Genomic DNA, 22,812 nt, shown 5'->3' with positions numbered 1-22,812 from the left:
GAATTTGACAGGTGCTCTGGGTGTCCTCCATTTTGGGATACCCAGGCCCTGCCATTGGAATCAGTTGATTCCTGATAGGAAACAAGATGGCCCCTGTGGCCTCTTGCTTTCTATTGCCTGTTATCTTGTTTTTCCCAAAGTCCTGGGAAGCCCTGACTCTGTCCCTTCCCCCTGACTGGCTGTTGGGTGGAAGTTCCATATATGGTGTTGTTGTGAAGGCCCAGCTAGACTGACTGGAGCCTTCCCAGTGACTGTATGTTGTGGGTACCTCCTGTGGGTGGGACCTGGGTGAATGGAGTGTGTGACCAATATACACTCCTTGTTGTGGTTGTCTGGTTTCTGGCATGAGAGACAAAGACTGAGACAGCCCTGCCCGAAACTGGCCTGAATGCAGTGTGTAGTGTTGAATGGCTGGGTACTTGTCCCAATCCACATTCCTTGTTGTGAGTGTCTGAAAGGGAGGAGTGTGGCCTGAATGCACTGTGGGCCTGATTGGCTGACTGACTGCATGAATGCCCTTCTGTGTGATTGGCTGCTGTGTGTGTGCCAGCAGTGTGGATGAGAGACAGAATAGTATATCTGGGGACCTCTCACCACTGGAAATTGTTCAGAAGCATTCAGAAGCTGAGTCTCCACTCAAGAGTAACTGGATTTGCTGATCCTCGACGTCCAGCTGGAAGAAGAAGACTTGCTGTGGCATTTGCTTCGACGGAACTGAAGGTTGTCGAAATCGTCGAGGACTGACCCGAGAGAGGACCTGGTAAGGCGCCCTCTTCCCGTGCTCCGAGGGACCATCGAGCACCGCTGAATCTTCGCCGAAGCTCCCTGGACGCCAGACCATCGAAAGGCTGCCGACCGGAGAAGGGGACTGCCGAGGAGACCGAAGTAAAGCACCCGGACATCGACGCTGTCGAAGTCCATTGCCGTCGACCAGGGTTCGCAGGTCTGTGCAACCGCTGGAGGCCCGTCAAAGTTGTGTTGCCCAGCCGGGGGAACCACTTGACGCCGAGCCGCCGACGACCGGAGCCGTCCGCTCCTTGCCTAAGAACATTTGACTCGAAGGACTCCCTCGTCCGCACCGTCGACCGCTTTTGCCCTGCCGGAGAAAGTCGAGGACGACCAACGCGCCGAGGAGAATCCGCCGGTGGGTTTCCCGCCACCTCACGATCCCAAAGACTCGAGCGACTCGACGCCCTTGCTGGGCTCCCGTCTCTACAATCTTTGCGGTCCAGAACTATTGTCATCGAGGTGCCCCGCACACCTCCGCCTTGCAGGACGCCGACGCCCCGACGCCGACGAGCACCGCTCGGACGAAGCTGCCGCCTCTTCGACATCGTTCTACCTCGTTTGTCGACGGACGTTCGACGCCCCGTGCCTCCCGCTTGAAAGGGAAGGCATTCGAGAAGGGCCGTCGATTCCCCGTCGCCGAACCCCGAGGTCTTCGACGTTTCTCGACGCCTCTCGACGATCCGTGACTCCTGCTTAAAAGGGGGTCATTCAAGAAGGATCTGTCGACGCCTCTTCGAAGAACTCGACTCCACCAGGTACATTGGGGGGGTAAAAACATTGTAGGAGAGAATAAGACTGTTGAACAATATATGGACTGGGCTTGTGTCATATCCCTTTATTTTACAGGTTGCCCAGGTGGGGGGATCTCCACACAGAACTGTGTCCAGTAGCTAGGGCCAGTATTCTGCCTATTGTTTCAACCATCTTTTATCTCTCCTCTCTCTATTGCTGGTTTCCTTCTTATTGATCTGTGTGCCATTTTTACAGTATTGTGAATGCACTTTAATGAGGTCTAATATTAGTGGTACCACTTTAGAATTGTAGATATTTATCATTATTGGTTTTCCTGAGCACAAAGTGCGTTGTTGTGATAAGTGTACATAACCCTTGAATATTAATTATATAAAGACTGTGTTTTCAGTAATACAGTGTGTGGACATTCCTTTGTGGGGGGCTTGGGGATACACTGTACTTAAGAACCAGCCTGCATCACCTCCTGAGAAGCTAGGCCTTGATTGCTCGTCCATCGCTACCGTAATCGAGAATCTTGGCTGGGGTCTTCTGTGCCTCTCCTCTACCATATAGAGAGCGGAAGTACAGACCCCCCCACCGGTCTTTACACCGGTCGGCAGAATGGCTGAGATTCCCCTCTGCAAACAGACTGGGGGTTGCTTGCATTTTCGGCTTGCCCCTTGCCAGCCAGGTAGGTGCACCCACGCATGTGAGGTACCGTTTTCATCGGGACACCTGTGGGAACGCGGGACAGTAGGCCATGTGTTGTTGGGGGCGTGTTTCGATGGGTGCGTCCAGCGAAATGTGCAGAAAAAGCTTTTTTTTCCCAACTTTTCGGACTTTGCGGGGCTGTCTGGGTAATAAAATCTGGGGCGATGTGCGCCAATCATACCTCTGCGGATTCCCACGGGTGTCCTCTTTTCAGAAATGCATGGGGTTCCCCATTTTCCTCGGTGGCTTGGACACCCGAGGCCCATATCTGTACGTTGTGCCGGTCGTGCATGGGGTTCCCTGTTTTCCTTGGTGGCTTGGTCGGCAGAATGTCTGAGATTTCGCTCTGAAAACAGACTTGGGGTTACTTGTGTTTTAGGCTTTGCCCTTGGCGGCCAGGTAGGTGCACCCACACATGTGAGGTACCATTTTCATCGGGACACCTGTGGGAACGCGTGACGGTAGGCCATGTGTTGTTGGGGGCGTGTTTCGAGTGGTGCTTCGAGCGAAATGTGCGGAAAAAGCATTTTTTCCCCACATTTCGGACTTTGCAGGGCTGTCTGGGTAATAAATTCTGGGGCGATGTGCGCAAATCATACCTCTGCGGATTCCCACGGGTGTCCTCTTTTCGGAAATGCATGGGGTTCCCTGTTTTCCTCGGTGGCTTGGACACCCGAGGCCCATATCTGTACGTTGTGCCGGTCGGCAGAATGTCTGAGATTTCCCTCTGAAAACAGACTTGGGGTTACTTGTGTTATAGGATTTCCCCTTGGCGGCCAGGTAGGTGCACCCACACATGTGAGGTACCGTTTTCATCGGGACACCTGTGGGAACGCGTGACGGTAGGCCATGTGTTGTTGGGGGCGTGTTTCCATGGGTGCGTCGAGCGAAATGTGCGGAAAAAGCGTTTTTTCCCCACATTTAGGACTTTGAAGGGCTGTCTGGGTAATAAATTCTGGGCCGATGTGCGCAAATCATACCTCTGCAGATTCCCATGGGTGTTCTCTTTTCGGAAATGCATGGGGGTTCCTGTTTTTCTTGGTGGCTGAAGCACCCCAGGCCTAAATCTGTCGGTTGCCTCCCCAAACCGTTTGGGGGGGATAGCAGTGTTTTAGGCTTTCCCCTTGGCGGCCAGGTAGGTGCACCCACACATGTGAGGTCCCGTTTTCATCGGGACACCTGTGGGAATGCGTGATGGTAGGCCATGTTTCGATGGGTGCGTCGAGCGAAATGTGCGGAAAATGGGTTTTTTTTTCCCCACATTTCGGACTTTGCAGGGGTGTCTGGGTAATAAATTCTGGGGCGATGTGCGCAAATCATACCTCTGCGGATTCCCACGGGTGTCCTCTTTTCGGAAATTCATGGGGTTCCCTGTTTTCCTTGGTGGCTTGGACACCCGAGGCCCATATCTGTATGTTGTGCCGGTCGGCAGAATGGCTGAGATTCCCCTCTGCAAACTGACTGGGGGTTGCTTGCGTTTTCGGCTTGCCCCTTGCCAGCCAGGTAGGTGCACCCACACATGTGAGGTACCGTTTTCATCGGGACACCTGTGGGAACGTGTGACGGTAGGCCATGTGTTGTTGGGGACGTGTTTTGATGGGTGCGCCGAGCGAAATGTGCGGAAAAAGCATTTTTTTCCTGACTTTTCGGACTTTGCAGGGCTGTCTGGGTAATAAAATCTGGGGCGATGTGCGCCAATCATACCTCTGCGGATTCCCACGGGTGTCCTCTTTCCGGAAATGCATGGGGTTCCCTGTTTTCCTCGGTGGCTTGGACACCCGAGGCCCATATCTGTACGTTGTGCCGGTCGGCAGAATGTCTGAGATTTCCCTCTGAAAACAGACTTGGGGTTACTTGTGTTTTCGGCTTTCCCCTTGGCAGCCAGGTAGGTGCAACCACACATGTGAGGTACCGTTTTCATCGGGACACCTGTGGGAACGCGTGACGGTAGGCCATGTGTTGTTGGGGGCGTGTTTCCATGGGTGCGTCGAGCAAAATGTGCGGAAAAAGCGTTTTTTCCCCACATTTCGGACTTTGCAGGGCTGTCTGGGTAATAAATTCTGGGCCGATGTGCTCAAATCATACCTCTGCGGATTCCCACGGGTGTCCTTTTTTCGGAAATGCATGGGGGTTCCTGTTTTTCTTGGTGGCTGAAGCACCCCAGGCCTAAATCTGTTGGTTGCCTCCCCAAACCCTTTGGGGGGGATAGCAGTGTTTTAGGCTTTCCCCTTGGCGGCCAGGTAGGTGCACCCACATATGTGAGGTACCGTTTTCATCGGGACACCTGTGGGAATGCGTGACGGTAGGCCATGTGTTGTTGGGGGCGTGTTTCGATGGGTGCGTCGAGCAAAATGTGCGGAAAATGCGTTTTTTTCCCCACATTTCAGACTTTGCAGGGGTGTCTGGGAAATAAATTCTGGGGCGATGTGCGCAAATCATACCTCTGCGGATTTCCACTGGTGTCCCCTTTTCGGAAATGCATGGGGTTCCCTGTTTTCCTTGGTGGCTTGGACACCCCAGGCCCATATCTGTATGTTGTGCCGGTCGGCAGAATGGTTGAGATTCCCCTCTGCAAACAGACTGGGGGTTGCTTGCGTTTTCGGCTTGCCCCTTGCCAGCCAGGTAGGTGCACCCACACATGTGAGGTACCGTTTTCATCGGGACACCTGTTGGAACGCGGGACGGTAGGCCATGTGTTGTTGGGGGCGTGTTTCGATGGGTGCGCCGAGCAAAATGTGCAGAAAATGCGTTTTTTTCCCCACATTTCGGACTTTGCGGGGGTGTCTGGGTAATAAATTCTGGGGCGATGTGCGCAAATCATACCTCTGCGGATTCCCATGGGTGTCCTCTTTTTGGAAATGCATGGAGTTCCCTGTTTTCCTTGGTGGCTTGGACACCCGAGGCCCATATCTGTATGTTGTGCCGGTCGGCAGAATGGCTGAGATTCCCCTCTGCAAACAGACTGGGGGTTGCTTGCGTTTTCGGCTTGCCCCTTGCCAGCCAGGTAGGTGCACCCACGCATGTGAGGTACCGTTTTCATCGGGACACCTGTGGGAACGCGCGACAGTAGGCCATGTGTTGTTGGGGGCGTGTTTCGATGGGTGCGTCCAGCGAAATGTGCGGAAAAAGCTTTTTTTTCCCAACTTTTCGGACTTTGCGGGGCTGTCTGGGTAATAAAATCTGGAGCGATGTGCGCCAATCATACCTCTGCGGATTCCCACGGGTGTCCTCTTTTCAGAAATGCATGGGGTTCCCCATTTTCCTCGGTGGCTTGGACACCCGAGGCCCATATCTGTACGTTGTGCCGGTCGTGCATGGGTTTCCCTGTTTTCCTTGGTGGCTTGGTCGGCAGAATGTCTGAGATTTCGCTCTGCAAACAGACTGGGGGTTGCTTGCGTTTTCGGCTTGCCCCTTGCCAGCCAGGTAGGTGCACCCACGCATGTGAGGTACCGTTTTCATCGGGACACCTGTGGGAACGCGTGACGGTAGGCCATGTGTTGTTGGGGGCGTGTTTCGAGTGGTGCGTCGAGCGAAATGTGCGGAAAAAACATTTTGTCCCCACATTTCGGACTTTGCAGGGCTGTCTGGGTAATAAATTCTGGGGCGATGTGCGCAAATCATACCTCTGCGGATTCCCACGGGTGTCCTCTTTTCGGAAATGCATGGGGTTCCCTGTTTTCCTCGGTGGCTTGGACACCCGAGGCCCATATCTGTACGTTGTGCCGGTCGGCAGAATGTCTGAGATTTCCCTCTGAAAACAGACTTGGGGTTACTTGTGTTTTAGGATTTCCCCTTGGCGACCAGGTAGGTGCACCCACACATGTGAGGTACCGTTTTCATCGGGACACCTGTGGGAACGCGTGACGGTAGGCCATGTGTTGTTGGGGGCGGGTTTCCATGGGTGCGTCGAGCGAAATGTGCGGAAAAAGCGTTTTTTCCCCACATTTAGGACTTTGAAGGGCTGTCTGGGTAATAAATTCTGGGCTGATGTGCGCAAATCATACCTCTGCGGATTCCCACGGGTGTTCTCTTTTCGGAAATGCATGGGGGTTCCTGTTTTTCTTGGTAGCTGAAGCACCCCAGGCCTAAATCTGTCGGTTGCCTCCCCAAACCGTTTGGGGGGGATAGCAGTGTTTTAGGCTTTCCCCTTGGTGGCCAGGTAGGTGCACCCACACATGTGAGGTACCGTTTTCATCGGGACACCTGTGGGAATGCGTGATGGTAGGCCATGTTTCGATGGGTGCGTCGAGCGAAATGTGCGGAAAATGCGTTTTTTTCCCCACATTTCGGACTTTGCAGGGGTGTCTGGGTAATAAATTCTGGGGCGATGTGCGCAAATCATACCTCTGCGGATTCCCACGGGTGTCCTGTTTTCGGAAATGCATGGGGTTCCCTGTTTTCCTTGGTGGCTTGGACACCCGAGGCCCATATCTGTATGTTGTGCCGGTCGGCAGAATGGCTGAGATTCCCCTCTGCAAACTGACTGGGGGTTGCTTGCGTTTTCGGCTTGCCCCTTGCCAGCCAGGTAGGTGCACCCACACATGTGAGGTACCGTTTTCATCGGGACACCTGTGGGAACGCGTGACGGTAGGCCATGTGTTGTTGGGGACGTGTTTTGATGGGTGCGCCGAGCGAAATGTGCCGAAAATGCATTTTTTCCCCCACATTTCGGACTTTGCGGGGGTGTCTGGGTAATAAATTCTGGGGCGATGTGCGCAAAACATACCTCTGCGGATTCCCACTGGTGTCCCCTTTTCGGAAATGCATGGGGTTCCCTGTTTTCCTTGGTGGCTTGGACACCCGAGGCCCATATCTGTATGTTGTGCCGGTCGGCAGAATGGCTGAGATTCCCCTCTGCAAACAGACTGGGGGTTCCTTGCGTTTTCGGCTTGCCCCTTGCCAGCCAGGTAGGTTCACCCACGCATGTGAGGTACCGTTTTCATCGGGACACCTGTGGCAACGTGGGACGGTAGGCCATGTGTTGTTGGGGGCGTGTTTCGATGGGTGCGTTGAGCGAAATGTGCGGAAAAAGCGTTTTTTCCCCACATTTCGGACTTTGCAGGGCTGTCTGGGTAATAAATTCTGGGCCGATGTGCGCAAATCATACCTCTGCGGATTCCCAAAGTGTCCTTTTTTCGGAAATGCATGGGGGTTCCTGTTTTTCTTGGTGGCTGAAGCACCCCAGGCCTAAATCTGTCGGTTGCCTCCCCAAACCCTTTGGGGGGATAGCAGTGTTTTAGGCTTTCCCCTTGGCGGCCAGGTAGGTGCACCCACACATGTGAGGTACCGTTTTCATCGGGACACCTGTGGGAATACGTGACGGTAGGCCATGTGTTGTTGGGGGCGTGTTTCGATGGGTGCGTCGAGCAAAATGTGCGGAAAATGCGTTTTTTTCCCCACATTTCAGACTTTGCGGGGGTGTCTGGGTAATAAATTCTGGGGCGATGTGCGCAAATCATACCTCTGCGGATTTCCACTGGTGTCCCCTTTTCGGAAATGCATGGGGTTCCCTGTTTTCCTTGGTGGCTTGGACACCCGAGGCCCATATCTGTATGTTGTGCCGGTCGGCAGAATGGTTGAGATTCCCCTCTGCAAACAGACTGGGGGTTGCTTGCGTTTTCGGCTTGCCCCTTGCCAGCCAGGTAGGTGCACCCACACATGTGAGGTACCGTTTTCATCGGGACACCTGTGGGAACGCGGGATGGTAGGTCATGTGTTGTTGGGGGCGTGTTTCGATGGGTGCGCCGAGCAAAATGTGCAGAAAATGCGTTTTTTTCCCCACATTTCAGACTTTGCGGTGGTGTCTGGGTAATAAATTCTGGGGCGATGTGCGCAAATCATACCTCTTCGGATTCCCACGGGTGTCCTCTTTTTGGAAATGCATGGAGTTCCCTGTTTTCCTTGGTGGCTTGGACACCAGAGGCCCATATCTGTAAGTTGTGCCGGTCAGCAGAATGGCTGAGATTCCCCTCTGCAAACAGACTGGGGGTTGCTTGCGTTTTCGGCTTGCCCCTTGCCAGCCAGGTAGGTGCAGCCACACATGTGAGGTACCGTGTTCATCGGGACACCTTTGGGAACGCGGGACGGTAGGCCATGTGTTGTTGGGGGCGTGTTTCGATGGGTGCGTCGAGCAAAATGTGCGGAAAAAGTGTTTTTTTCCCTACTTTTCGGACTTTGCGGGGCTGTCTGGGTAATAAAATCTGGGGCGATGTGCACCAATCATACCTCTGCGGATTCCCACGGATGTCCTCTTTTCGGAAATTCATGGGGTTCCCCGTTTTCCTTGGTGGCTTGGACACCCGAGGCCCATATCTGTACGTTGTGCCGGTCGGCAGAATGTCTGAGATTTCGCTCTGAAAACAGACTTGGGGTTACTTGTGTTTTAGGCTTTCCCCTTTGCGGCCAGGTAGGTGCACCCACACATGTGAGGCACCGTTTTCATCGGGACACCTGTGGGAATGCGTGATGGTAGGCCATGTTTCGATGGGTGCGTCGAGCGAAATGTGGAGAAAATGCGTTTTTTTCCCCACATTTCGGACTTTGCAGGGGTGTCTGGGTAATAAATTCTGGGGCGATGTGCGCAAATCATACCTCGGAGGATTCCCACGGGTGTCCTCTTTTCGGATAAGCATGGGGTTCCTGTTAGGGTTGGCTCCTGGGCTTGTATGTATGCTGTGCCAGGATTGATGTCATCATTGGAATGTAGGCTGTAAGTGTGATGTTAGAATGTTCAGAGTGTATTGGTTCTAACCCAGGCAGTTACAAGATGTGAGCCTGGGTGGTGGGAGCCTGTGGGCTCTTGTCCCTGATCCTCTTTATATCTCAATGACTTGATGACATCTGATCCTGTAACCTAAGAAGATAATAAAATAACCGCTAAGAGTACCTGGCCTGTGTATCCTGAGTGTCCTTTGGAGTGAACCCTATGACCAAGAGCCGGTCATAACAATTGGTGACGAGGATGGTCCAAGGTATGGTGAAGGAGGACCTTGACCTTGGAGTGGACTTCATGAAAGCAAAGATAAGCAGGTACCTGTGTGATGTCATGTGAGAGAGGAGAAGAGACTCTGCTGCGGGGGGTGCAGGCAAGAGGACAAGTGAATGCAAAGAGAGGGAGAGCCCACTGCCCCCATGGACTGTTTAGCGCCCACCACCCAGGGCTGGAAGAGACAGCCTGTCCGAGGAGACCCCTGGGGAGAGGGGAGAGTGACCCGCTGGAGTCCAGGAGTCATTAGGTGCTGCCAAAGAGACAGGATAACCGAAATACCCAGGGCTGTTTGAGTCAACCATTCAGGGCTGTGTGAGGCAGTCTGCCTCAGTGGCAGTTGGGACATTCGTGACTTGCTGCTGCCCAGTCAGGGTCTAATTAGGCTGTCTGGAAGGGAGCTATGGACAGGCAAGCAGAGAAGTTTGGCATCCCTTTGCTGTCTAGGCATTCTAAGAGGCTGTCAGTAGAATAGCAGGGAGCCTGCACCTGTGCTACTTTGAATGCTGCCCAGTAGCGTTATCCCTGCGAGGAGAAGGCAGAAAGGGAACTCTGTCTGCAGTGGGAAGTAGCGTTTTTTCCAGTGAAGTAGCGTTTTTGCCACTAAGACATGTACTATGATGTGGTGTCTGCTGCAGACCTTGGTTAGGCAAGGGTGCCGAAGGAGCTGTGCGGTCCGCTGTGCTCAGTGGCAGTTGGAGCTGAGAGACCTGTCGACTAGGGTGGTCTCTGTGAGAATAGTGACGTCACAGGACCTGAACCTGGTGATGGCGATTGAGTGGAATGATGGCTGTACAGCATTCGTTTTCTGGAACTTGTACGGGTTAATTAGCCGGTGTTTGTGATGTGTGACGTTTCGGAGGATGTGGAGTGAGTTCAGAGTAAGGCACCTGCTGGAACGTGACAACGTGCCAAGGAAACGAGATACGCTGTCGGAGGAAGAGTGTTCTGACCTCATCTAGTGGAGCATTCTATGTGCGGCGACGCACTGTTGGGACTAATGGGCAACGCCGCGTAGCAGAGAGCAATGTTGAGCGAAACAAAGTCGTCTGCCCGCACTGTCCAGCGTATGTTTAACGTGGTGGGCGTCAACAAGCCTGCACTGTCCAGCGTATGTTTAAAGTGGCGGGCCCCAACAAGCTGTGATCAACTGAGGACCTTACCAAGTTTGTTTGTATTTTTATCCAGCATTTGACTCAATGCTGTTTATGGAAATGGACTGATGCCTGAACAATGGTGTCAGCGCTGGAAGCCTGTTATGGTTGTTACCGCTGTGATATACTGTATTGAAGATGCGGAGTTGGAGGTGTTTGGTGTTTTGAGGCCCTGTGGGGTTAGTGATGTTACTAGTGGTAGGCTAGTATAGAAGCTAGTTGGAACTTTGATGGGTTTTGGTTAGTGACTCTGCGGGGTCCAGTGGTATCTAGTAGGAGACTGCTACCAGAAGCTTTGCAAAGCTTTGATGTTGTTTCTGGTTAGTGACTCTGCGGGGTCCTGATGTATCTAGTAGGAGACTAGTACCAGAAGCTTTGCAAAGTTTTTATGTTGTGGTGATTTGTGGCTCTGCGGAGTTCACGTGAAGCTTTGAGAAGCTTTTATGTTGTTTTGGGTTGTGGTTCTGCGGAGCCCAGAGGCATCTAGCATAGCACTAGTGCCCGAAGCTATATGAAGCTTAGATGTTGTTTTTGGTGACCTTATGGAGTAGGTAAGGTCCAGGGGTTTCGTTTGAAATTCTTAAGATGTAAGTGATATTGTATCTTGTGTTTTTTCTTTGTGAAGTTTTAGGTGGTTTCTGGGATTGCCATTGAATTCCTCTTGGTCAATCTCAGAACCTTGGCAACGTTTCATCTTCGGCTGTGGTCACTATGGGGGTGTTTTGAATTGTTCAGAAGGGCTCAAATGTCAGGCCAACATTTGCAGCTGGGTTTTGTTGTGTTTGTGTTAGTGACAGCTAGTTGCTTTTTATTATGGTGTGATTGAGTGAGTGAGTGACGATTTGGTGTGCCTGTGGGTTCAATTGCTCGGGTGGTAAGCAGAACATAGTTGGAGTGAGGAAGCTTTGTTCAGTGTGGTAGTAGGTGTGTCTTTATGCAACAGGAGGAGGTGTTAAGGTTGGCTTCCTGATGATGAGTTTGACATGTGGTTGTCTTTTGAAGGAAAGGAGGTGTTAGGGTTGGCTCCTGGGCTTGTATGTATGCTGTGCCAGGATTGATGTCATCATTGGAATGTAGGCTGTAAGTGTGATGTTAGAATGTTCAGAGTGTATTGGTTCTAACCCAGGCAGTTACAAGATGTGAGCCTGGGTGGTGGGAGCCTGTGGGCTCTTGTCCCTGATCCTCTTTATATCTCAATGACTTGATGACATCTGATCCTGTAACCTAAGAAGATAATAAAATAACCGCTAAGAGTACCTGGCCTGTGTATCCTGAGTGTCCTTTGGAGTGAACCCTATGACCAAGAGCCGGTCATAACAGTTCCCTGTTTTCCTTGGTGGCTTGGACACCCGAGGCCATATCTGTATGTTGTGCCGGTCGGCAGAATGGCTGAGATTCCCCTCTGCAAACAGACTGGGCGTTGCTTGCGTTTTCGGCTTGCCCCTTGCCAGCCAGGTAGGTGCACCCACACATGTGAGGTACCGTTTTCATCGGGACACCTGTGGAAACGCGTGACGGTAGGCCATGTGTTGTTGGGGGCGTGTTTCAATGGGTGCGCCGAGCGAAATGTGCGGAAAATGCGTTTTTTTTCCCACATTTCGGACTTTGCGGTGGTGTCTGGGTAATAAATTCTGGGGCGATGTGCGCAAATCATACCTCTGCGGATTCCCACGGGTGTCCTCTTTTCGGAAATGCATGGGGTTCCCTGTTTTCCTTGGTGGCTTGGACACCCGAGGCCCATATCTGTATATTGTGCCGGTCGGCAGAATGGCTGAGATTCCCCTCTGCAAACAGACTGGGGGTTGCTTGCGTTTTCGGCTTGCCCCTTGCCAGCCAGGTAGGTGCACCCACGCATGTGAGGTACCGTTTTCATCGGGACACCTGTGGGAACGCGGGACGGTAGGCCATGTGTTGTTGGGGGCGTGTTTCGATGGGTGCGTTGAGCGAAATGTGCGGCAAAAGCATTTTTCCCCACATTTCGGACTTTGCAGGGCTGTCTGGGTAATAAATTCTGGGCCGATGTGCGCAAATCATACCTCTGCGGATTCCCAAAGTGTCCTTTTTTCGGAAATGCATGGGGGTTCCTGTTTTTCTTGGTGGCTGAAGCACCCCAGGCCTAAATCTGTCGGTTGCCTCCCCAAACCCTTTGGGGGGGATAGCAGTGTTTTAGGCTTTCCCCTTGGCGGCCAGGTAGGTGCACCCACACATGTGAGGTACCGTTTTCATCGGGACACCTGTGGGAATACGTGACGGTAGGCCATGTGTTGTTGGGGGCGTGTTTCGATGGGTGCATCGAGCAAAATGTGCGGAAAATGCATTTTTTTCACCACATTTCAGACTTTGCGGGGGTGTCTGGGTAATAAATTCTGGGGCGATGTGCGCAAATCATACCTCTGCGGATTTCCACTGGTGTCCCCTTTTCGGAAATGCATGGGGTTCCCTGTTTTCCTTGGTGGCTTGGACACCCGAGGCCCATATCTGTATGTTGTGCCGGTCGGCAGAATGGTTGAGATTCCCCTCTGCAAACAGACTGGGGGTTGCTTGCGTTTTCGGCTTGCCCCTTGCCAGCCAGGTAGGTGCACCCACACATGTGAGGTACCGTTTTCATCGGGACACCTGTGGGAACGCGGGACGGTAGGTCATGTGTTGTTGGGGGCGTGTTTCGATGGGTGCGCCGAGCAAAATGTGCAGAAAATGCGTTTTTTCCCCACATTTCGGACTTTGCGGGGGTGTCTGGGTAATAAATTCTGGGGCGATGTGCGCAAATCATACCTTTTCGGATTCCCACGGGTGTCCTCTTTTTGGAAATGCATGGAGTTCCCTGTTTTCCTTGGTGGCTTGGACACCAGAGGCCCATATCTGTAAGTTGTGCCGGTCAGCAGAATGGCTGAGATTCCCCTCTGCAAACAGACTGGGGGTTGCTTGCGTTTTCGGCTTGCCCCTTGCCAGCCAGGTAGGTGCACCCACACATGTGAGGTACCGTGTTCATCGGGACACCTTTGGGAACGCGGGACGGTAGGCCATGTGTTGTTGGGGGCGTGTTTCGATGGGTGCGCCGAGCGAAATGTGCGGAAAATGCGTTTTTTTTCCCACATTTCGGACTTTGCGGTGGTGTCTGGGTAATAAATTCTGGGGCGATGTGCGCAAATCATACCTCTGCGGATTCCCACGGGTGTCCTCTTTTCGGAAATGCATGGGGTTCCCTGTTTTCCTTGGTGGCTTGGACACCCGAGGCCCATATCTGTATATTGTGCCGGTCGGCAGAATGGCTGAGATTCCCCTCTGCAAACAGACTGGGGGTTGCTTGCGTTTTCGGCTTGCCCCTTGCCAGCCAGGTAGGTGCACCCACGCATGTGAGGTACCGTTTTCATCGGGACACCTGTGGGAACGCGGGACGGTAGGCCATGTGTTGTTGGGGGCGTGTTTCGATGGGTGCGTTGAGCGAAATGTGCGGCAAAAGCATTTTTCCCCACATTTCGGACTTTGCAGGGCTGTCTGGGTAATAAATCCTGGGCCGATGTGCGCAAATCATACCTCTGCGGATTCCCAAAGTGTCCTTTTTTCGGAAATGCATGGGGGTTCCTGTTTTTCTTGGTGGCTGAAGCACCCCAGGCCTAAATCTGTCGGTTGCCTCCCCAAACCCTTTGGGGGGGATAGCAGTGTTTTAGGCTTTCCCCTTGGCGGCCAGGTAGGTGCACCCACACATGTGAGGTACCGTTTTCATCGGGACACCTGTGGGAATACGTGACGGTAGGCCATGTGTTGTTGGGGGCGTGTTTCGATGGGTGCATCGAGCAAAATGTGCGGAAAATGCATTTTTTTCACCACATTTCAGACTTTGCGGGGGTGTCTGGGTAATAAATTCTGGGGCGATGTGCGCAAATCATACCTCTGCGGATTTCCACTGGTGTCCCCTTTTCGGAAATGCATGGGGTTCCCTGTTTTCCTTGGTGGCTTGGACACCCGAGGCCCATATCTGTATGTTGTGCCGGTCGGCAGAATGGTTGAGATTCCCCTCTGCAAACAGACTGGGGGTTGCTTGCGTTTTCGGCTTGCCCCTTGCCAGCCAGGTAGGTGCACCCACACATGTGAGGTACCGTTTTCATCGGGACACCTGTGGGAACGCGGGACGGTAGGTCATGTGTTGTTGGGGGCGTGTTTCGATGGGTGCGCCGAGCAAAATGTGCAGAAAATGCGTTTTTTCCCCACATTTCGGACTTTGCGGGGGTGTCTGGGTAATAAATTCTGGGGCGATGTGCGCAAATCATACCTTTTCGGATTCCCACGGGTGTCCTCTTTTTGGAAATGCATGGAGTTCCCTGTTTTCCTTGGTGGCTTGGACACCAGAGGCCCATATCTGTAAGTTGTGCCGGTCAGCAGAATGGCTGAGATTCCCCTCTGCAAACAGACTGGGGGTTGCTTGCGTTTTCGGCTTGCCCCTTGCCAGCCAGGTAGGTGCACCCACACATGTGAGGTACCGTGTTCATCGGGACACCTTTGGGAACGCGGGACGGTAGGCCATGTGTTGTTGGGGGCGTGTTTCGATGGGTGCGTCGAGCGAAATGTGCGGAAAAAGTGTTTTTTTCCCGACTTTTCGGACTTTGCGGGGCTGTCTGGGTAATAAAATCTGGGGCGATGTGCACCAATCATACCTCTGCGGATTCCCACGGGTGTCCTCTTTTCGGAAATGCATGGGGTTCCCCGTTTTCCTTGGTGGCTTGGACACCCGAGGCCCATATCTGTACGTTGTGCCGGTCGGCAGAATGTCTGAGATTTCGCTCTGAAAACAGACTTGGGGTTACTTGTGTTTTAGGCTTTCCCCTTTGCGGCCAGGTAGGTGCACCCACACATGTGAGGTACCGTTTTCATCGGGACACCTGTGGGAATGCGTGATGGTAGGCCATGTTTCGATGGGTGCGTCGAGCGAAATGTGGAGAAAATGCGTTTTTTTCCCCACATTTCGGACTTTGCAGGGGTGTCTGGGTAATAAATTCTGGGGCGATGTGCGCAAATCATACCTCGGAGGATTCCCACGGGTGTCCTCTTTTCGGATATGCATGGGGTTCCTGTTAGGGTTGGCTCCTGGGCTTGTATGTATGCTGTGCCAGGATTGATGTCATCATTGGAATGTAGGCTGTAAGTGTGATGTTAGAATGTTCAGAGTGTATTGGTTCTAACCCAGGCAGTTACAAGATGTGAGCCTGGGTGGTGGGAGCCTGTGGGCTCTTGTCCCTGATCCTCTTTATATCTCAATGACTTGATGACATCTGATCCTGTAACCTAAGAAGATAATAAAATAACCGCTAAGAGTACCTGGCCTGTGTATCCTGAGTGTCCTTTGGAGTGAACCCTATGACCAAGAGCCGGTCATAACAATTGGTGACGAGGATGGTCCAAGGTATGGTGAAGGAGGACCTTGACCTTGGAGTGGACTTCATGAAAGCAAAGATAAGCAGGTACCTGTGTGATGTCATGTGAGAGAGGAGAAGAGACTCTGCTGCGGGGGGTGCAGGCAAGAGGACAAGTGAATGCAAAGAGAGGGAGAGCCCACTGCCCCCATGGACTGTTTAGCGCCCACCACCCAGGGCTGGAAGAGACAGCCTGTCCGAGGAGACCCCTGGGGAGAGGGGAGAATGACCCGCTGGACTCCAGGAGTCATTAGGTGCTGCCAAAGAGACAGGATAACCGAAATACCCAGGGCTGTTTGAGTCAACCATTCAGGGCTGTGTGAGGCAGTCTGCCTCAGTGGCAGTTGGGACATTCGTGACTTGCTGCTGCCCAGTCAGGGTCTAATTAGGCTGTCTGGAAGGGAGCTATGGACAGGCAAGCAGAGAAGTTTGGCATCCCTTTGCTGTCTAGGCATTCTAAGAGGCTGTCAGTAGAATAGCAGGGAGCCTCCACCTGTGCTACTTTGAATGCTGCCCAGTAGCGTTATCCCTGCGAGGAGAAGGCAGAAAGGGAACTCTGTCTGCAGTGGGAAGTAGCGTTTTTTCCAGTGAAGTAGCGTTTTTGCCACTAAGACATGTACTATGATGTGGTGTCTGCTGCAGACCTTGGTTAGGCAAGGGTGCCGAAGGAGCTGTGCGGTCCGCTGTGCTCAGTGGCAGTTGGAGCTGAGAGACCTGTCGACTAGGGTGGTCTCTGTGAGAATAGTGACGTCACAGGACCTGAACCTGGTGATGGCGATTGAGTGGAATGATGGCTGTACAGCATTCGTTTTCTGGAACTTGTACGGGTTAATTAGCCGGTGTTTGTGATGTGTGACGTTTCGGAGGATGTGGAGTGAGTTCAGAGTAAGGCACCTGCTGGAACGTGACAACGTGCCGAGGAAACGAGATACGCTGTCGGAGGAAGAGTGTTCTGACCTCATCTAGTGGAGCATTCTATGTGCGGCGACGCACTGTTGGGACTAATGGGCAACGCCGCGTAGCAGAGAGCAATGTTGAGCGAAACAAAGTCGTCTGCCCGCACTGTCCAGCGTATGTTTAACGTGGTGGGCGTCAACAAGCCTGCACTGTCCAGCGTATGTTTAAAGTGGCGGGCCCCAACAAGCTGTGATCAACTGAGGACCTTACCAAGTTTGTTTGTATTTTTATCCAGCATTTGACTCAACGCTGTTTATGGAAATGGACTGATGCCTGAACAATGGTGTCAGCGCTGGAAGCGTGTTATGGTTGTTACCGCTGTGATATACTGTATTGAAGATGCGGAGTTGGAGGTGTTTGGTGTTTTGAGGCCCTGTGGGGTTAGTGATGTTACTAGTGGTAGGCTAGTATAGAAGCTAGTTGGAACTTTGATGGGTTTTGGTTAGTGACTCTGCGGGGTCCAGTGGTATCTAGTAGGAGACTGGTACCAGAAGCTTTGCAAAGCTTTGATGTTGTTTCTGGTTAGTGACTCTGCGGGGTCCTGATGTATCTAGTAGGAGACTAGTACCAGAAGCTTTGCAAAGTTTTTATGTTGTGGTGATTTGTGGCTCTGCGGAGTTCACGTGAAGCTTTGAGAAGCTTTTATGTTGTTTTGGGTTGTGGTTCTGCGGAGCCCAGAGGCATCTAGCATAGCACTAGTGCCCGAAGCTATATGAAGCTTAGATGTTGTTTTTGGTGACCTTATGGAGTAGGTAAGGTCCAGGGGTTTCGTTTGAAATTCTTAAGATGTAAGTGATATTGTATCTTGTGTTTTTTCTTTGTGAAGTTTTAGGTGGTTTCTGGGATTGCCATTGAATTCCTCTTGGTCAATCTCAGAACCTTGGCAACGTTTCATCTTCGGCTGTGGTCACTATGGGGGTGTTTTGAATTGTTCAGAAGGGCTCAAATGTCAGGCCAACATTTGCAGCTGGGTTTTGTTGTGTTTGTGTTAGTGACAGCTAGTTGCTTTTTATTATGGTGTGATTGAGTGAGTGAGTGACGATTTGGTGTGCCTGTGGGTTCAATTGCTCGGGTGGTAAGCAGAACATAGTTGGAGTGAGGAAGCTTTGTTCAGTGTGGTAGTAGGTGTGTCTTTATGCAACAGGAGGAGGTGTTAAGGTTGGCTTCCTGATGATGAGTTTGACATGTGGTTGTCTGTTGAAGGAAAGGAGGTGTTAGGGTTGGCTCCTGGGCTTGTATGTATGCTGTGCCAGGATTGATGTCATCATTGGAATGTAGGCAGTAAGTGTGATGTTAGAATGTTCAGAGTGTATTGGTTCTAACCCAGGCAGTTACAAGATGTGAGCCTGGATGGTGGGAGCCTGTGGGCTCTTGTCCCTGATCCTCTTTATATCTCAATGACTTGATGACATCTGATCCTGTAACCTAAGAAGATAATAAAATAACCGCTAAGAGCACCTGGCCTGTGTATCCTGAGTGTCCTTTGGAGTGAACCCTATGACCAAGAGCCGGTCATAACAATTCCCTGTTTTCCTTGGTGGCTTGGACACCCGAGGCCATATCTGTATGTTGTGCCGGTCGGCAGAATGGCTGAGATTCCCCTCTGCAAACAGACTGGGGGTTGCTTGCGTTTTCGGCTTGCCCCTTGCCAGCCAGGTAGGTGCACCCACACATGTGAGGTACCGTTTTCATCGGGACACCTGTGGGAACGCGTGACGGTAGGCCATGTGTTGTTGGGGGCGTGTTTCGATGGGTGCGCCGAGCGAAATGTGCGGAAAATGCGTTTTTTTCCCCACATTTCGGACTTTGCAGGGCTGTCTGGGTAATAAATTCTGGGGCGATGTGCGCAAATCATACCTCTGCGGATTCCCACGGGTGTCCTCTTTTCGGAAATGCATGGGGTTCCCTGTTTTCCTTGGTGGCTTGGACACCCGAGGCCCATATCTGTATGTTGTGCCGGTCGGCAGAATGGCTGAGATTCCCCTGTGCAAACTGACTGGGGGTTGCTTGCGTTTTCGGCTTGCCCCTTGCCAGCCAGGTAGGTGCACCCACACATGTGAGGTACCGTTTTCATCGGGACACCTGTGGGAACGCGTGACGGTAGGCCATGTGTTGTTGGGGACATGTTTTGATGGGTGCGCTGAGCGAAATGTGCCGAAAATGCATTTTTTCCCCCACATTTCGGATTTTGCGGGGGTGTCTGGGTAATAAATTCTGGGGCGATGTGCGCAAATCATACCTCTGCGGATTCCCAATGGTGTCCCCTTTTCGGAAATGCATGGGGTTCCCTGTTTTCCTTGGTGGCTTGGACACCCGAGGCCCATATCTGTATGTTGTGCCGGTCGGCAGAATGGCTGAGATTCCCCTCTGCAAACAGACTGGGGGTTCCTTGCGTTTTCGGCTTGCCCCTTGCCAGCCAGGTAGGTGCACCCACGCATGTGAGGTACCGTTTTCATCGGGACACCTGTGGCAACGTGGGACGGTAGGCCATGTGTTGTTGGGGGCGTGTTTCGATGGGTGCGTTGAGCGAAATGTGCGGAAAAAGCGTTTTTTCCCCACATTTCGGACTTTGCAGGGCTGTCTGGGTAATAAATTCTGGGCCGATGTGCGCAAATCATACCTCTGCGGATTCCCAAAGTGTCCTTTTTTCGGAAATGCATGGGGGTTCCTATTTTTCTTGGTGGCTGAAGCACCCCAGGCCTAAATCTGTCGGTTGCCTCCCCAAACCCTTTGGGGGGGATAGCAGTGTTTTAGGCTTTCCCCTTGGCGGCCAGGTAGGTGCACCCACACATGTGAGGTACCGTTTTCATCGGGACACCAGTGGGAATACGTGACGGTAGGCCATGTGTTGTTGGGGGCGTGTTTCGATGGGTGCGTCGAGCAAAATGTGCGGAAAATGCGTTTTTTTCCCCACATTTCAGACTTTGCGGGGGTGTCTGGGTAATAAATTCTGGGGCGATGTGCGCAAATCATACCTCTGCGGATTTCCACTGGTGTCCCCTTTTCGGAAATGCATGGGGTTCCCTGTTTTCCTTGGTGGCTTGGACACCCGAGGCCCATATCTGTATGTTGTGCCGGTCGGCAGAATGGTTGAGATTCCCCTCTGCAAACAGACTGGGGGTTGCTTGCGTTTTCGGCTTGCCCCTTGCCAGCCAGGTAGGTGCACCCACACATGTGAGGTACCGTTTTCATCGGGACACCTGTGGGAACGCGGGACGGTAGGTCATGTGTTGTTGGGGGCGTGTTTCGATGGGTGCGCCGAGCAAAATGTGCAGAAAATGCGTTTTTTTCCCCACATTTCGGACTTTGCGGGGGTGTCTGGGTAATAAATTCTGGGGCGATGTGCGCAAATCATACCTCTTCGGATTCCCACGGGTGTCCTCTTTTTGGAAATGCATGGAGTTCCCTGTTTTCCTTGGTGGCTTGGAAACCAGAGGCCCATATCTGTAAGTTGTGCCGGTCAGCAGAATGGCTGAGATTCCCCTCTGCAAACAGACTGGGGGTTGCTTGCGTTTTGGGCTTGCCCCTTGCCAGCCAGGTAGGTGCACCCACACATGTGAGGTACCGTGTTCATCGGGACACCTTTGGGAACGCGGGACGGTAGGCCATGTGTTGTTGGGGGCGTGTTTCGATGGGTGCGTCGAGCGAAATGTGCGGAAAAAGTGTTTTTTTCCCGACTTTTCGGACTTTGCGGGGCTGTCTGGGTAATAAAATCTGGGGCGATGTGCACCAATCATACCTCTGCGGATTCCCACGGGTGTCCTCTTTTCGTAAATGCATGGGGTTCCCCGTTTTCCTTGGTGGCTTGGACACCCGAGGCCCATATCTGTACGTTGTGCCGGTCGGCAGAATGTCTGAGATTTCGCTCTGAAAACAGACTTGGGGTTACTTGTGTTTTAGGCTTTCCCCTTTGCGGCCAGGTAGGTGCACCCACACATGTGAGGTACCGTTTTCATCGGGACACCTGAGGGAATGCGTGATGGTAGGCCATGTTTCGATGGGTGCGTCGAGCGAAATGTGGAGAAAATGCGTTTTTTTCCCCACATTTCGGACTTTGCAGGGGTGTCTGGGTAATAAATTCTGGGGCGATGTGCGCAAATCATACCTCGGAGGATTCCCACGGGTGTCCTCTTTTCGGATATGCATGGGGTTCCTGTTAGGGTTGGCTCCTGGGCTTGTATGTATGCTGTGCCAGGATTGATGTCATCATTGGAATGTAGGCTGTAAGTGTGATGTTAGAATGTTCAGAGTGTATTGGTTCTAACCCAGGCAGTTACAAGATGTGAGCCTGGGTGGTGGGAGCCTGTGGGCTCTTGTCCCTGATCCTCTTTATATCTCAATGACTTGATGACATCTGATCCTGTAACCTAAGAAGATAATAAAATAACCGCTAAGAGTACCTGGCCTGTGTATCCTGAGTGTCCTTTGGAGTGAACCCTATGACCAAGAGCCGGTCATAACAATTGGTGACGAGGATGGTCCAAGGTATGGTGAAGGAGGACCTTGACCTTGGAGTGGACTTCATGAAAGCAAAGATAAGCAGGTACCTGTGTGATGTCATGTGAGAGAGGAGAAGAGACTCTGCTGCGGGGGGTGCAGGCAAGAGGACAAGTGAATGCAAAGAGAGGGAGAGCCCACTGCCCCCATGGACTGTTTAGCGCCCACCACCCAGGGCTGGAAGAGACAGCCTGTCCGAGGAGACCCCTGGGGAGAGGGGAGAGTGACCCGCTGGAGTCCAGGAGTCATTAGGTGCTGCCAAAGAGACAGGATAACCGAAATACCCAGGGCTGTTTGAGTCAACCATTCAGGGCTGTGTGAGGCAGTCTGCCTCAGTGGCAGTTGGGACATTCGTGACTTGCTGCTGCCCAGTCAGGGTCTAATTAGGCTGTCTGGAAGGGAGCTATGGACAGGCAAGCAGAGAAGTTTGGCATCCCTTTGCTGTCTAGGCATTCTAAGAGGCTGTCAGTAGAATAGCAGGGAGCCTGCACCTGTGCTACTTTGAATGCTGCCCAGTAGCGTTATCCCTGCGAGGAGAAGGCAGAAAGGGAACTCTGTCTGCAGTGGGAAGTAGCGTTTTTTCCAGTGAAGTAGTGTTTTTGCCACTAAGACATGTACTATGATGTGGTGTCTGCTGCAGACCTTGGTTAGGCAAGGGTGCCGAAGGAGCTGTGCGGTCCGCTGTGCTCAGTGGCAGTTGGAGCTGAGAGACCTGTCGACTAGGGTGGTCTCTGTGAGAATAGTGACGTCACAGGACCTGAACCTGGTGATGGCGATTGAGTGGAATGATGGCTGTACAGCATTCGTTTTCTGGAACTTGTACGGGTTAATTAGCCGGTGTTTGTGATGTGTGACGTTTCGGAGGATGTGGAGTGAGTTCAGAGTAAGGCACCTGCTGGAACGTGACAACGTGCCGAGGAAACGAGATACGCTGTCGGAGGAAGAGTGTTCTGACCTCATCTAGTGGAGCATTCTATGTGCGGCGACGCACTGTTGGGACTAACGGGCAACGCCGCGTAGCAGAGAGCAATGTTGAGCGAAACAAAGTCGTCTGCCCGCACTGTCCAGCGTATGTTTAACGTGGTGGGCGTCAACAAGCCTGCACTGTCCAGCGTATGTTTAAAGTGGCGGGCCCCAACAAGCTGTGATCAACTGAGGACCTTACCAAGTTTGTTTGTATTTTTATCCAGCATTTGACTCAATGCTGTTTATGGAAATGGACTGATGCCTGAACAATGGTGTCAGCGCTGGAAGCGTGTTATGGTTGTTACCGCTGTGATATACTGTATTGAAGATGCGGAGTTGGAGGTGTTTGGTGTTTTGAGGCCCTGTGGGGTTAGTGATGTTACTAGTGGTAGGCTAGTATAGAAGCTAGTTGGAACTTTGATGGGTTTTGGTTAGTGACTCTGCGGGGTCCAGTGGTATCTAGTAGGAGACTGGTACCAGAAGCTTTGCAAAGCTTTGATGTTGTTTCTGGTTAGTGACTCTGCGGGGTCCTGATGTATCTAGTAGGAGACTAGTACCAGAAGCTTTGCAAAGTTTTTATGTTGTGGTGATTTGTGGCTCTGCGGAGTTCACG

Source organism: Ambystoma mexicanum, chromosome 6q (assembly GCF_040938575.1).
Source record: "Ambystoma mexicanum isolate Mex_15411 chromosome 6q, UKY_AmexF1_1, whole genome shotgun sequence".
NCBI lineage: Eukaryota > Metazoa > Chordata > Amphibia > Caudata > Ambystomatidae > Ambystoma > Ambystoma mexicanum.
This window is presented reverse-complemented; position numbering follows the sequence as displayed.